Raw genomic sequence first — 15963 nt, 5'->3', positions numbered from 1 at the left:
CATGAGTTTCGATCTGTATACAAACACGCTAGGAGTCAAGCTTTTCGGTGCTGCAATTCCCTAAATATTTCCTCCTCGCATAGAATTCCGTCTCCAAAGATTAGGCAGAACTAGAATTCCCGTTCTGCCTAAAGATAAGATCTTTAAAATATTTTCTACAAAGTCCTGGAGGGCCTTTAGGCAGAACGAGAATGGATCTTTTTAATATTGCACTCCCCTAGTTGGGAGGGTGTAAGGAATTTATTTCCGGAGGGTGTCTGAAACTTTTAGGGGTTGCTGGGGGTGTTAGCGGGGTGTAGATAAATCACTGTTTCCCTGTGACCAAACCCGGCACTGCTTGGCTTCTTTGATCTCACGAGAAGCAGTACTCCAGCGGGACTAGGGCGTTCGGATATTTGGATGGAAGAGCAAACATAATGTGTTACTAATAAAATATTTAAAGGGAATCTGGAATTGAATAAAATACATAAGGCTTAATTTCCTTTTTCACCAACCATAATGAGTTGCATACAGTGCTTATGCTACGAGCGAAATAAAATTAAGCGAAGAAAGTATAGTGGAGCCAATGCATAATGGAACTTGTATTCAAGGGAAATTAGTTTCCAATGCAAATGTTGTACTCTGTAGTCGGTTTTAGTGTCATTTCAACTGCATTAAACAGAAACCTGAAGGAGTGGAAAATAATTGTTGTATCGCCATTATCCCTTTAAGGATTTCCACTTTTTGAGGTAAATTTTAGACTTTCACTCAAACTGCTACTGCTTCCTTACTATTTATCGTAGGATCATGGTTCATGGTAGATCACGTTTTTTCAGGGTAGATCATACTTACCAACGGTACCACCTGCTTGTCCGTATTATACACTACAAAGGGAAAATCGAAAATAAAACAGGAGATTTTTCGAAATTTCTGTGCCCTTCTGGCCCAAGACTGGGTTTACGTAGGGATTTGATGTGTAAAAAAATGTTGTTACGTACATAATACTTGTGCAAAATATCATTCTTGTATCTTGAAGACGAGGTCGGGAGAAATTTTTGAGTCTGATGGTGACCCATTTTTATATATATAGGGTAACTTCGGCAAATAACGCCAGTCGGGTAATAACGCCATATAAAACTTTCCACAATGCTAGCATGAACATGTAGTTCCTAAGCTGACCAGTTGTGGATGTGTGATAAGCAGTGATGCCTGTTGTCTTTGTAGACACAACGACTAGAGGCCAGCCACGCGTCAGTAGAGACAAAGCAATGAACAAGTGTTGACGTGGCAGCCGCGGAGCAGAGAAAACAGCTCGCAAATTTTTAGTGTGTCAAACGAAGTAGGCGAATTGTTTGTGTAAATGTCAGATTTTACTGTTACTAAAAGTATGTGTCGATAGGGCTATACTTGCATAATATTATTATATAGATAAAATATGCAGGACCCCTATTTTTAGTATAGAAAGAATGGTCGAAACAAAGTCTATTATTTCTGGAAATAACGCCACTATCGCGTCGGGAAATAACGCCACTATATGTAATCGCTGATCGAAACTAATACTAGTGTTAAAAGTTTGTTTTTTTGCCGAAGTGGCTATGAAATATGAGAAGTCTGATGTTTTGTTAATTTTGTTTTCCAGATGTTAAGGAAATATCAAAACATAAGTCCAAGTGTTCTGAAAATGATTTACGTCAAGCTATCACGACCATCGAGCAGGGTATGAAAATTGCAAGGGTTGCATGTGCTTTTAACATTTCTCGCAAAACGTTAAGAGACTGGGTAAAACGAAAGGACAAGAAGCTTGGTCACAGCTCTGTATTGTCTCAGCAATTGGAAGAAGAATTAAAACAGAGAATAATTCGTTTACAAACAGTTGGGTTTTGTTTAACTAGAAAAATGTTTGTGATTGTGCATATAGAATATGCGAAGAGAACGCCATAACTAATCCATTTCGTAGTGGTAGAGCCGGAAAAGACTGGTTTTATGCTTTCATGGCAAGACACCCTAATATCTTGTTCAGAAAGGCAGAAAATTTGAGCTATGGTAAATTCATGCGTTTCAACAGAATTATAGTGAACGAATTGTATACGCTATTGGAAAATACACTTGATGCTATGAACGTAGGTGACAATCTTGTACTTATTCACAATGCAGATGAAACTAACGTACAACAGCAGCCTAAAAATTCTGGCACAGAAAGGGAGAAAGCGAGTACTTAATACCATACATGGCGAAAAAGGTGAAACTTTGAGTATTATTGCTTGCACCAATGCATCAGGTTCAAATTGTATTCCTCGAATGGTGTTATACAAGAGAGAGCATGAATAAAAAAGATTTAGTGATGATCTTCCTCAAGGCAACACCTATGCAATGACACCTAAAGGCTATGTTCGAAGGAAGAATTCCGAACATTTCTGGAACTTTTCACGGACATCGGATCCCTGGACGAGCACTGGTTATTGTACATTGTTATCGCAGTCATCTTGATATTACAATTTTAAATGCTGCTGAGACCATGGATATTCAACTATAGTACTTGCCTGCATACTACCCCGATGAACTTCAACTTCTCCACAAGAGCTTCTTCAAATCGTTAAAAGTGTACTGCTCTGAAACAGTTGATAGTCATCGACGAACATACCCCGGAAGAACACTTGGGAAGCTACAGTTTCCAAAACTATTTTCACAGACATGGTTCCGTTCAGCAACATCTCAGAACACAATTTCAGGCTTCAGCGCTACAGGGCATCCTTTTAACAAAATGCTATACCCGATGTCGCTTTTTCCTCAAAATGATGTTTCAGAGCAACAGCAACATCCACCAACACCTCCAAGCACATGACCAGCCTTCCTCTCTCCTTCAACACCACCGAATGCTCACTCCATCCATGACCTTTTGCCTACAGCTAAAATAACTAGGAGCAAATCTCATCCCAGGGAGCGTTCTCTTACTGCCAGAGGAGTAATGGTAACACCAGACCTGTTTCTTCGTGCCCTTTCACTTCTTCCGGCACGAAAAAACAAGCATTCTCCGGAAAGAAGAAGGAATGAGACATGCTCCATGGGGACAGTGGAGGATATTACTATGATCCCAGGGATCCTAAAATATGAATTCAGTGTATTGAATACAAGATTTGGTTTCACGAATCATATGATTCTGGCAGCATTGTTAAATGTGACTTGTGTCGCTGGATGTTTATTGTTGTCTGGCTCCACATGACTGCAACTGTTATGTTCAAGAGGTTCGCAATCATCACAAGAGTTACCGGTTAACAACATGTACTATGACTATGAGTTTTGTGTACCAGCAAAGCAGGTAGCATATTGCCAAAAATATTATTTAGTTGTGTTCAAACTGTATTTCGTTACGACTCTAAAATCTTTCCGTTGTTGTAAAGCATCTGGCGTTATTTGCCGAAGTTACACTATCTATCTATCTATCTATCTATCTATCTATCTATCTATCTATCTATCTATCTATCTATCTATCTATCTATCTATCTATCTATCTATCTATCTATCTATCTATCTATATCTATATCTATATCTATATATATATATATATATATATATATATATATATATATATATATATATATATATCTGGATGGGATCTGGATCTGGATCATCTGGATGGGCCACATTTTATCATATATTTCAATCTTCAATAAGAAAGCAAAAAGTCTTCCCCCCGGTCCCCACAAAGCTCATGTGATTTCCCTATTGCATTTATGAATATACAATATTTGGCATAGTTTGAATGCAATTTGTCTTAAAATCCTCATATATATACCTTCTGCATCTGAATGGGCCCCCCAAAATTTACAGAGAAATTAGTGCCCTTGGATTTCTAAAAGTACAATCTGTGATTAAAATACGAGAATTGAGGTCGTAAAATTGAGGAAGTTATATGATCCAAACTTGGATTACATTCATTCACCACGAACCCTGTCAAACCATTATAGCCTGTTCGAAGTTGCTTACTGGTAATTTAGAATATTTTTTGACCATTTTGCTACATAACCAGTTGTATGAAGTTTGAGCAGCTTCTGTAAGCTTTACAAACTCAAGAAAAAGGGTAATTGTTGCATCCTCATTTAACAAAACACTACATAGTAATTATTTTTCTCTGGAATCGTTTTAAATAGGATAACATGAAAGCCTCATAATAAGATATGTAAATTAGCTACACATTTTACTAATTGCGAAATCAATAGTATCAATAGATCTATCAACTGACAAGTGATATTTTCATACTGTTGTTAATAGTATTGAAAAATTCACAATGTGATTACAAGAATTTAGTTTCATTAAGTTGCTATCTGTAGCGTGAAATTATTAGCGAAGTCATAAGCTTTGAAATATTTTGGTACACAAAATACACATATCTATTAAAGTACAATGAAAACAGGTTACCATTCAATGTATAGCCCTTTGTCTTGGACTGTCTTCACCCTCTTTCTGCCAGTTCCTCTATTCCACGTTGACACTACATTCTGTCCTGAGAGGCGAAGACATCAGTCACTGCTGTTGCCACCTCCTGCTGATTGGTGAATCATCGTAATTTTAGGAAGTGCGCTATGGACTGAAACATTTGATAGTACGACAGTTGGGAACGAACTCAAAGTGAAGTATCTCTCGTAGCACACACAATATGACTCTATACTCGAAATGGCCCTGTTTGAGACCGGCTCTGAATGTTGGCCTTTGCTCAATCACTGCTTTGGACATTCGGATTTCAGGAAAAGTACCCACTTTTTCGCATGTGACAATCCGTTCCGAGAAACGCAACAGTTGTCGACAATCATACACTCTTTGGAAATGGCCCCTTTGGAGCCGAAGTCTTAAAAAGGCTGAAGCATACCTCGATACCTCGATTAATTTCAATTAGGAGTTTAGTACCTGACATCTTACGTCTAACTTAAACGAATACTCACATGAAGTTTACTTTTCATAAAGAATCGGAAATTTGAATATAACAAAAATTGTTTCCTTTCTCCGTTAGAAGCGGAATTGTCGAAAGAAATATTCTCCTATTTCGAATTAAGAGTTTCAATACCGAATTCCACATCTCTAACTTAAGTGAATCCTCATGTTAGGCGGTTTCACAATAAAAAGTCGAAATTTATAAGATAGAAATTGACCCCTTTTCCCTATTTAAGACCTTAATTTTTGAAAAATGCTGAAACACATGTTCAGTTATTTTTAATAGGTAGCTCACATGCTCTGTTTTATCCTTCTAATGTAAAATATGCTTTGAAAAAATATTTGAACCCCCTTAACCCCCCTTTGCATACGTATCTAAAAATTCTTTCTTATCACTTATTTTCATGGCAAGGGAGTTTCCTGGTAAAATTTTGTTTCTAGCTATAGTAGTATGGCCTTTATATTGAGGAGTGAGTCACTTTTACCATCTTGTTTAATAGAATGCATATGAAAGGAAAACGTTTAACATATTATAGTAATTACAGACTTCCGAAATGCAATACTTACTGCAGCACTGATCAGTGGCATAGCCAGAAATATACGTACATGGAGAACAGTATCGAAGAAATGGGCTTATTCATATATCAAGCATTATGTGGCATCATCACCTGAAAAATAAATCATATGGTCTGCCAGAGTACTTGATAACCTGTTGTGACAGAAGTTCAGTATTTTATTTTAATATCAGATGTGAGGTGAATTGCAGGTGAGACAGATGAGAAAGAAGTTACATTCTTTTCAGTTTTCTTTAGTTACACAATACTAAAATATTGATGGAATTTGCTAAGAAGTACTAAATTAAGATTTCCCTGACGGTACAGCCATGAAAAACTATGACCAACTGGATGGCTCACTTTCAACTGAGGAATGAGCGGCCGGCGCATCGGTTCCCAGGTGCCATTATTTCTAGCTTTCTAGATCAGAGTTAGATACCTCTTAATTTAAATAGCTCCCAATTCTCTCATAATGCTATATCAATATCGGACAATTTTAGTGTTCCTAGCGAGAATAGAACCAGGGACCATCCACACCGAGGTCGCGAATGCTAACAATGCCGCTAAACTAGAACTAAATAACAATAAAATATAAGCATCTACTTTCTTTTTTAATACTCTCTATTAGCATTCGCAAGAGGCACAGTATATAACTAATCTGCTGAAATCTTGTGTAGGGTTAAGAATAGACCTTATGGGAAGTAAGATTTTCTTTATTTAACCCTTTCCGGATCCGGGCTTTTTGGGCTATTTTTTACACTTTCAGTCAAGCAGCTACTATATCGTCAGTATTTATCCTAGGATCATGGTTCATACCTCATTCTCTTCAGAATAGAGCTGGCTTTCAAATGGTACCACTTGCATGCTCATACCATATACCAGAAGCGGGGAAAAATGTAAAAATGAAAATTTCGGAGGGAAAATTTTTTTCTCGAACTTTGGCCCCCCCTGGACCCCCCTGTGTGAACGTAGCCATCTGATAAATAGTACCTGGTATACTGAATGTGGGTGCCAAATTTCAAGTTTCTATCTTGAATAGTAAGGGCGGGAGAAATGTTATCAAAAATTCCCACAATGCCCTAAATTACCACAAAACACTATGATCTCAGGGAAAAGAATTTCCTGGGACATCCCTAATTACCCTAGGGACATGTGTCCACCATATTCTCTTCTGAATAGAACTGCCTTTCAGGCGGTACCATTTACATGTCTCTATCATGTATCTAAGGCGGGAAATTCCAGAAAAAAGGAATTTTTATGGTCTAAATTTCCTTTTTTCAAATTTAAGCCCCTCTGGATCCCCCTGTTTTAACGCAGAAATCTGAAACAAAATCTGTTAAATACTACTCGGTGGACTGAATGTTTGTGCACAATTTCAATCTTCTAGGTGCAAAAATAAGCCCGCCAAAAAAAAATCAGACAATTCCCAATGTTACCCTATACAGAAGTATATTTTGAAAAAAATTCACTGAGACGTCCCTAATTACCCTAGAATAATAATTCGACCGCCATTCTCTTCAGAATGGAACTGCCTTTCAGATGGTATGACTCGCGTGTCTCCATCATGTATGTGAGGCGGGAAAATGACGAAAAACGGGATTTTTTGGTCTAAAAATCCCTTTTCTCAATATTTTCCCCCTCTGGACCCCCCTGTTTTAACGCAGAGATCTGAAAAAATCTGAGAAATACTACTAGGTGAACTGAATGTTTGTGCACAATTTCAATCTTCTATTTGCAAAAGTAAGCCCGCCAAAAAAAATATATATACCCACCATGTCCCATTTTTCCCTATATAGAAGTATATTTTTCAAAAAATCCCTGAGACGTCCCTAATTACCCTAGGATAATGATTCGACCGTCATTCTCTTCAGAATGAAACTGCCTTTCAGACGGTATGACTCACGTGTCCCCATCATGTATGTGAGGCGGGAAAATGACGAAAAACGGGATTTGGGGGGTGGGTGAAAATATCCCTTTTTTCATCCATTTGCCCCTCTGGTTCCCCCCTTTTTCAGCACTGACATCGGAACAAAAAATCTGGTAAATACTACTCGGTGGACTGAATGTTTGTGCAAAATTTCAATCTTCTACGTGGAAAAATAAGCCCGCCAAAAAGAAATTTTTGACTTATGACGTCATCACCTCCTATGTCTGGACGCAGGACGGTCTGAACCCATACGTAATGTCTTCTACAAGGCCTCTAGACTTGGAAAAAAAAAAAAAAAAAAAAAAAAAAAAAAAACGAGAAAGCTCAAATAGAAGAGAAATAACGCAATGTACCATGAAAAACCATATTGTACCATAGGATCCCCATATCTGAGTAAAATTTGTTTTTTGTGACAAATGAAATACACTATATGAAAGCAGAATCCATTTCGGTACCTTTGTGCTAAATGAGAAAAGGCTTGAGCTGAGTCAGTGTCCTGTCTACGTCACTGAAACAGATTAATCATCGACTTTGCTACTCTCATTTACCTAATTGGTTACAAACAATTGCTATTTTATTAGCCTACTATACCACTGCATAATTGTCTCAGCGTGATCTTACTCTCTGTTCGATTTTTCTAAGTTTGAACCATTTTTTTCTTTCCAGTGACGATAGAAGAAAAGAAAGTACGGTGATGGTGAAAAATGGAATTCCCGATTTCAGTGGATTCATTCATTTGATTGGTTCCAGATGGCGAATAATGGATTTTCAGATGTATATCCTTATGTATATACATTAGTCTCTCCGTTCGTTCCTATTTAAAGATGTTTACTTGCTTAGAGGTCATACCATTGAACGTATCGAGACCAAATTAAGTTTTTATAAGATTCCCTAGAGGTGTCTTTTTCTTTTAATTTACTTCCTATCCCTAAAAAAAGATTATCGAAGGCTGAAACTTAAAACTTACGATTTCTCAAAAACAACTTAACAATTTTGTTCATATTTCATAAAGTAATATTTCACTAGCAACCCTATAACATAATATGTGATTTTTCTAGAAAAAATCCAGAAGGTTCATTTATTCTTAGGGTAAGATTTTCGGGAGATTTTCACAAAAAAGACCAGGTGATTTTGTTCATATTTCGTAAATAAATATTAAATTAACAACCTGATAATATGGCATGACTAATTAGACTGAATAAAATCAGAAATGGTATTGTTGTTGGTGATGAATCATCACCGTCTCCTTTAGCCTGACCGGCATAATCGAGGGACGTAAAAAAGAAAAAAAACAACTCAATCTCATTTCATTCGGACAATTCTCTCGAAAACGACAAAGGGGATTTTGTTTATTTTATTAATAGATGTTTTATTAATAACGTAACAATATGGCATAACTCATTTGCCCTAAAAGAAACAACTCATAAGGGGTGATTTATTCTTGAATGTGACTTTTTCTCAAGGAAAAGATTTTCTTCATATATCATTAACGAACGCAATTCAGTTGTAACGAAAATACTTACAAGGGCAGTTTCCTTATATTATTATTATTATTATTATTATTATTATTATTATTATTATTATTATTATTATTATTATTATTATTATTATTATTATTTACTATTTCCTTTAATATGACTCATGAGATTTTATTGATATATCATAAACAAATGTTGCATAAATAAACACTAATACATGGTAATCGCTTATCATTAAGAACTCCACAAACACTATCGGTATTTTATTTTTAAGGCTGAGTTTTTTAAAGTTTTCCGTAAACATAACTTTGTATTTCATAAGTAAATATTTCAGTGATAATTGCGGCATAACATGATTTAGTTTAAGAAATTAAATCGGGAAAGATTGGTGCAGGAGTCCGTAACTTTTATTTACAAACATAAAGAGAAAGTCAAACAAATGGACTTCCTAAGATAATTTTTATTTTCCTATGAATTTGTATCCTACATGTGATTCTAATTTTGCACAGTGTGGAAACTTACGTTTCAATTGTAAATAATAATAATAATAATATTATAATATGTGTAATGCTTTTAGATTCTGAAACAGGACTTTTGGTCCGCTTTTAGTGCGTCAAGTTCGGCCTCCCTGAAGTAAAACTTGCTAGGTACTCCGCTGAGTTCACGCATAAGACGTTGTTGAGCATTCATAATCACTGTCGCTAAAAACTGACTGAAGACACTGACGCAGGGATAGCCTCCGTATTAAATAGTCTGCTTGCCACACTACCTGTTGGGCCAGTTCGATCTTGTACTTACGGTAAATCACGGCGGATACACGCGTCTGCTGTTTTGGTTGTGGAAATATTACAAGACTTGTGATTCATCGTTGTATATAAGAACTGTTTCTAGAAATAAAAATATGCGAAAGTATACAACTGTAATTTTAATTTGAAGTCTGAAACCAGTGTAGATTAGTGTCTGCGTGTTCATATCTAATGCAAACCTTTCTCTTATGGCCTGTTTGCCGTTTTCAGATAGATACGAACAACAGAAGAAGTGTGTGCTAGTTGGACTACTTATATAGTGTAATTGAGTCGGTTCAGTGCATAAATTCAGTTAGTAAAAGGAAGTAAATCAGTGGTTCTTCGTAATTGTGTTCCGGATAATGGACATCTAATAGTGAGATACGTGTTAAAATGCCACTCCCTGTTGTGAAAAATCTTCAATTTCACTGAACACAAGTTTACGATATTGACATTATGATCAGTCTAACCTCCTATAATTTGGAAAGGATATTACGTAAGGTTGGATGAATATGGTCTACCTTATTTTCTATGTTTTGTAACGTGTAAATATCACATGTATTATTAATATGCAGGAAGAGAAAGTAGTGTGAGTATGGATACAGCATATTCGGAATTAACACCAAAAAACTTTGGGAAATAGATGTTTTTCCCCATAAAGTTGTTTTTAAAAATATCAACATGGATGCATACATGTGTTATTTCGCAGCTATAATCCGATGGTAATTGCTAGGAATGATAAAATAAATGGTCATTACTCAATTGATTGGTGGTTTTATTGGGGTTTAGCGTCCCGTTCAGCACAGGAGTTGTATGAGACATGGACCTACATTTAACATGGGATCCAAATCACATGAGATCCCACCAGAAATCGAACCCTGATCTCTATGCCGAGGTCATAAGTTGAGAATGAAATGTCGTATAAAGGTCGAGTAAAAGCACATAGTGATTACTTTAATCCTAGATTCCATTAATGCACCGATAGATATGCAATAGGGGCGGCGATAGCATTAGTCTCGAATCATAAGAGGAAATTCATGAGATGTTCTGGAAACGAAAATGATACACCAGAAACTGAAAAATTGACACGTCCGTTTCCCAAAATTTTATATATTGTTTCCGAACATTCTGTACTCATAGTTACACTACATACTCTTCGTACACATTAATAATAATTCGTTTCGATCCGTCATTTGGTTCTTGTGATTTGACCTTTTTCATATTGTTCATGCCAATTCTCAGCCGTCAGGTTATTACTCTGAAATGATACGTGTGTGCATCTAGATGTTGGTCTATAATTGTTTCATGTAGAATGCATTCTGATGTCGTTTCCAAACATCCAGCACAAAACATCTTTCCAATTACTAGAACTATGATTTATAATCCATAGTCATTTGGAGAAAATATACCGCTTCTTTGTGGGATATCTACTACGACAATCTTTCACATAATTTGGTAAGCATTTAATTAAAACAATGAAATGGCAGCGTTCAACATACGCGTACTTGGCTTTATATAAATGTGACATTACAGTCCATTCTGTACAGTTCTGTAGCATTTTGGGACAAAAGAACACATATGCCTATTTTTGTTAAGTCAAAATTCTACTTCCAGCCCCCGTCAAGTGAACTTTGTGGTGGACAAACACCGTTTGCGTGGGTTTCCTCGGGGTTCTCCCGTTTCCTCCTACTTTCTTCATGCCACCATTTCATTCATTACTCATCATCAAAGTCTTCTTTAACCTAACCGACATAACCGTGGGACGTAAAACTCAGAGATTTCATTTAATCTTTTTTCTACATACTACTTTCAGAGAAAATCTTTACTGCATTTAACGTTATTTGCAAACATCTAAATGTTTCTATAACTATGAATAAATATATCTTGTATATTATAATTGATAATTTACTTTTGAGTGTGATACATTAGAAACAATCGCTTGTTTTGGAGCTTCCTCGTAGATATATAGTTACCAAACTAGTCTTCGATATCAGGGTTCCATTCCTGGTAGGATCACGCGTGATTCTGATTCTATGATTAAAAAAATAGGTCTACTTCTTAGTGCTAAAAGGAAATGGTCCAGTGAATTATTCGTTAGATTTACAAACGATCGAAATTGAATGTAAATTTCAATTTTAATTCATTATGAAAGTATTATTATGGAACTTTTTACAAGTTAATAAATATAAATATATGAAAAATAAAGCTAGTTATTTTCCATAAGTAGAAGCTTTGATTTGTATATAATTAAATAAAACTTACTATTTGCTTAGCAAAACAATACATTTACATTAAGAATTAAATACTTGTGACAGTTTCGCCAACTAACTTTTTGGCTTCATTAGATACTATGAGATACACGAGTAATGTCAGCTCTCATCCTGTCCTTCCATATGTTTATAGTCCTTTCCAGTATCGGAGCCACACCAATTGTAATATTTTCCATAAGTAGAAGCTTTGCTTTGTATATAATTAAATACAAACTTATTATTTGCTGAGCAAAATAATATATTTACATTATTTACTTGTGACAGTTTCGCCAACTAACTTTTTGGCTTCACCAGATAGTATGAGATACAGGAGTAATGGAAAACATTACAATTAGTGTGTATCCGATGCTGAAAAGGAGCATAGACAAATGGAAGGACAGGAGGAGAGCTGCCATTACTCCTGTGTCTCATAGTGTCTGATAAAGCCAAACAGATAGTTAGATAAACTGTCACAAGTAATTAATTTTTAATGTAAATATATTGTTTTCCTCAGCAAATAATAAGTTTGTATTTACAGCTAGTTAACTTTTTACGATTTCTTACAATGTGTTTTTCAAAATTTTTTATCCATTTCAAGTTACACTTTAATATATGTTAATCGGTAAGAAACGGACTGTTTTTTTTTACGTCATCGATTAAGAAATTCAAACTAAAGAATTAGTAGTTGAATAGTTTCTGCAACAACAATTGTTTCCCAATTCTTCAGGAGTTTGAATTTTCTGTACTGTATAATGTATACATTTGAATTACACTTCAATACATTCCAAAATTAAGTTCAACATAATATATATATACTGAATATATGATTACGTAATGCCAAATTTGGTCTTTTTTGTGATATTTGTACCTCAAATCAGAATTAAAATAATGTCTTCAAAGTTTAAAAAAAAAAAGTTTAAAGGTTTTAAAGCCGGCAGTATTGTAAGGAAGGAAGAGAAACTCCAGTTTCGCTACCACAGCCGATGTAATTTGCTTCTTAAAGAGCTCTAGTGCCACCACAGATTTGTTTTCCTTGCATTTCTACCTACAAAAATCGGTCTCTTGTATGGTATCACTACCTTCTAACGTTATCTTGTAACATAAATAAAAGAAGTATAGAATTGTTGTTTGAATATCCTAGTGAAACAATTACTCATACACCGAAATCGAACTTCCACCTCTTGATTTTAGAATTGATTTTCCATCTGCAAACAATTAAATAACTGACTCATATGAAATAACAAAAGCAACAATCTCTAAGAGGGAGGAAGCAATTTTAAAAACCATGATATTTTGACATTAAAGTTAATATTCTTATTTGCATATTTTGGTCCTTTGGGACGATCAACTGAGCGTAGTAGTTTATTTAATTTGATGTATGTTACCAATACTGAAACGACCTTTCCAGTCGGGTCGCTAATTGTATTAGCCATTATCCACAGATGCTAGAGGCAATGTTATTTTGGAGAGAAAACTAAAATGTTTGCGTGTAGAATGAGGAGACAGAGAAGGTAAAAGAATTGAAAATAGGCTCATATAGAGAATAATAAAAAGTCAATGCTTTCAAAAACAGGAATTGAAAATCACTCCCCTCGTCTACCACCACTACGTTTGCTTTCTGTTTTATTCTTTTTCGAAAACTCGTAGCGTTTTCAAAAAGTCCCTTCATAATAGTTTCTCGTATAACTTTTGCGCTGTGGAAATATTACCCTTCATAACAGCTGCTGAGTGGGATATGTAGGTCTGGGTTGGGATGAGGTTATAGACCCACATTTAGAGACGCATATGGCGACATTTTATTTCTGACACTGGCTGGGTTTGAACTGCAATTGATCGCATACATCAATGTATTCAATATTAAAACGCGCTCTTTTCCCCGTCTCTTGCCTTCCAGCCTGCCACCCCTCAGTCTCTCCCCTGTCTCTGGCTGGACAGGGTTGCTTATACAGTATTGGCTGCGAGGGTGGTTGCTCGGGTATACTTTAATACTAAGATGAGTATGGGTAGAATTTTTCTCTCTTTTTACCGCAGGATCTTTTGTTTCCGTCATCTCTTTTAAGGGAACTCAAATGACAAATTGTGTCAGGGCAGTAAGGAAGCGACTCCCTTCCTATAGATATCTAGGTTTTCTTTTCCCCTCTCATTCCTTTTGTGTGGAAAGAAAGCAATCTTTTTAGGATGCTGCCACAAACAAGTACCTTACAACATCCTTTCTCTCAAAACTGGCTGAGCCTCACAGGCAAATAACTCCAATTTTATCCTCTTTTAGATACGGATATCCTCATCGTTATAAAAAAAATGGTAATCAAAAGCACTAAGACCCATAATGTATAATTAGTTTTAAAGAATATTTTTAATATCTTACTTCGTTATACGTATATAACACGCAACAGCAAACGGCCCGCCCGCTGATCTAGTGACTAGCGAATTTCGGCTTTGATTTCCAGAGGGCAGTAATCCTTTATTTTGAATGCTTTTAAGGTGGTTTAGATTTCAACTTCAAGTGTAGGTCCACTCTTATATAGCCTTGGTGCAGAACTGGGATGCTAAACTCCACAAATGAAAAACGAATTGTAATTGTAGCTTTAAATAATATAATAAGTGATTTTTTGAGTTGTTGGTTAGTAAATGAAGAAACTTGAACTTTTAAAAGTAAACTTGGGAAATCTCTATAATTATGAAGCAAATATACTGATCCCAAGCATTGAAATTTTACATGAACAAAATGTAAATTAAATTACCGTAAATTTAATCGAGCCTCAAATACCGTAAAACCGAATAAAAATTTGAAAAACCATAGAGAAGTTTGGGCAGTATATCGATAACAGGAAGAAGTGATTTAACGACTGCTACACCAGACAGTTTTGTTAGAACTCATAAGGTGGCTGTCAAATACATACATGTTGACATGAAAAAATGTCTGACAAATAGGCAACATTGCCGAAATTTTAAAATGCAATGACTGAAATGAGCGCTCTAGAGAAAAACTATTATTAATATAAGCATAATAACGGCAACAAAAATACAGGACCATGTTAGAGTGGAACACAAAAATCTCTGTTGTGACAGAGAAGGGGTACTTTGGCTAATCGTATACAAATCCCTATTCTACTCAGTGCTGGCAACTATACTTTTCGCTTATACCAGGTGAAAATAACTTGGTTCTACTGGACTTCTGGTTTGCGTATAAATCTCGTGATATTCTGGACCAAACTATTCCTCCTAGAAAGTATGTAACGTTGCAATTCATTCCAGCTAGAATCACTGGACAAATTTACAAATTTAACGTATGACATTTCAATGCATACAAAACATACTACGTTTGATCCGTTTGTTTCCTATTCGGGATTCCTGTTAGTAGGAACAATTCTATGATAGACTGCCTGCAATCACTTTCCATCTGTTCTCCTCACCCCCGATATATCAATATGATTGTGTATATATTTCACAGAAGTGGCTACAAATGTGATCATTCTGAACACTTTATGGCTCACAAGGAGTTTACTTTTAATCTAGCGGTTATATTCTGCCATCAATATGGCTTATCATTGTTTATTCGATGTCCAAGGTGGAAAGTCCATTTTGTAACGTGCAACATGTATTGTACGTTCTTAAGCGCTTGGACTTTGCTTTCCCATCGGGGCACTATGCTAAAATATATAATAGCTCACTGTTATCTCTCTCCATTATTGATACTAGAATTGTCTAATGCTACACAATAGGGACTGCATTTATGCAACTTCGACCCACAGGGTAGTTCAAGGGGAGGCCAATGGGTGTGACCGCACCCCAAAAAGGCTACATCTTTTATCGACCTGTATATAAAATGTTGCACTACTTTATTCTGACTTGATATATCTCTCTCTGACTATGATAAATTTCTGTATTTCAAGCTTACATTAATCATCCAGGAGGCGATCCACTCCTTCCTAATGCTTCTTCTGAATCCGCTAGTGCCGATCTCTGCTTTGGCCTGTTGCCATTACTATACTTTGTCGCATGATGCACTTGAGCGCTTGTGGCTTCATTCTTGCTCGTTGTGTACATTTTTCCTTGAAATACGTA

The 15963-nt window shown here is 35.8% G+C and overlaps 1 long non-coding RNA gene across 1 annotated transcript in view; it reads left to right on the top strand.

Annotated features, from left to right (window-relative positions):
• The window catches only part of LOC145665756 (uncharacterized), a 58587-nt gene extending 48823 nt beyond the window's left edge, over window positions 1-9764 (top strand). The window contains exon 2 of the long non-coding RNA XR_014127639.1: window positions 8053-9764. This is a non-coding gene — a long non-coding RNA (uncharacterized LOC145665756). The remainder of the gene's footprint in view (window positions 1-8052) is intronic.
• The last annotated feature ends 6199 nt before the right edge of the window (window positions 9765-15963 follow it).

Source organism: Thermobia domestica, chromosome 12 (assembly GCF_964235325.1).
Source record: "Thermobia domestica chromosome 12, izTheDome1.hap1.1, whole genome shotgun sequence".
In the NCBI taxonomy this organism is placed as follows: domain Eukaryota; kingdom Metazoa; phylum Arthropoda; class Insecta; order Zygentoma; family Lepismatidae; genus Thermobia; species Thermobia domestica.
This window is presented reverse-complemented; position numbering and strand designations above follow the sequence as displayed.